This window comes from Aphanomyces invadans (assembly GCF_000520115.1).
Source record: "Aphanomyces invadans strain NJM9701 unplaced genomic scaffold supercont1.9, whole genome shotgun sequence".
NCBI lineage: Eukaryota > Oomycota > Saprolegniomycetes > Saprolegniales > Verrucalvaceae > Aphanomyces > Aphanomyces invadans.
This window is the reverse complement of record NW_008580154.1, coordinates 817209-818671: the sequence shown is the minus strand read 5'-3', so window position 1 is coordinate 818671 and position 1463 is coordinate 817209.

Below are 1463 nucleotides of genomic sequence, written 5' to 3'. Positions count from 1 at the left end.
ACACCTCGTCTCGTATATACGTCTTCGTCTTGAGCCATGGAGCTATTCCTACGTCGTCACTCACAGAGTTTGTCTTTGCCAACGACAGGCGGCGAAGCATCTTGGGCAGCGACAAAGGCCATATTCCGCAGGTGAGGAAACCATTAGCGACAGACTTGTTCTTCTCATCAACACCGTCCACAGCGGGAAAGACAGCGTTAAATGATTCCCCTGCGATTTGGATTGCGGCTTGTCGTGGCAGCGTCGTGTCGTTGAGCGACTGAAGGCGTTGGGTAAAGGCACGAGCGATCGTTCTCTTAAATGTGCGGAACAGCGCTACATCAAGTGGCTGCAGCAGATGGGTAGCATTGGGAGGGAGTCGTACGAGGTAAATTCCATATGCATCACATATCGGGAGACTGCTCTCTGACAAATGAGATGAGCAATTGTCCAAGACCAGAATGGCAGGTCTTGCGTCTCGGTGGCGCAGCTTCCACTCTCCAAAGCACTCTAACCAGCTGTCGAATAGGTCTGAGTTCATGAAGCCTTTCGGAGCAGCAGAAACCAGGGCACCTTGTACAGGGCAGTCATCAAGAACCTCTCGCGCGCAACTTTTGCCAGGAAGAATGAAGGCTGGAGGAACCGGTGTACCATCTGCAGCAACTGCAGCCACGATTGTGAGATGGTACGCGTCTTTCTGTTCACCTCGCCACACATTTTTAGACCCACGTATGGCAACGACCTTCTTAGAGCCACCTTGAGTCTTAAAACTTGTCTCATCGACGTTGTAGATATCCCCAGCAGTACACTTGAACCCAAGACACCCTTTCACAAGCTCAAAGAAGTATCTCGTGATTCCTTCCTTGGTGACAGAGTTCCGGGCATGACTCAGCTTCTGGGAGACTCGGTCAGTCAACTCATAATGGCGGCCCTCGAAGCGAGCGTACCAACCACGTCCAAGAGTGCAAGGGGTTCCAGCAAGGTGCGATGCCATTTGACTTGCCTTTTGAATGATTTCATAGCGTTCAACGGGCCAACCACAGCGCTGCATGGCTGTAATCCATTCCACAAGGTCGTCTTCCATGTCTGGTGGCATCAATGGCTTAGCACCTCGCTTCATTATACTAATCGACCCAGTTTGAGCTTTCATCTTCTTGTATTTGTACAATGTCGAGCTTTTTAGTGGAGAGCTACGTGCAACAGCAGCAATCGACTCACCAGCTTCAATGCGCTGAAGAGCGGCTACAATGTCTTCAAGTGTTGGTGCCATTGCAAAGTGTTTTTGGCGCATAACTCCGTCAATATTAGCCTGAAATAGGCGGCAAACGATCGGGCCAATCAAGGCTGTCATTTTGCGCGAAATTTGAAGAAAAACGGAGTAGAATTGACGAAGTTAGAGCCAAAATACTGAGTGGTTGAGGGGTGACTAATATTTTTATTGCGAGTAGTAATTAAATTCACAATGGAATTGGTTCTGACTGCTT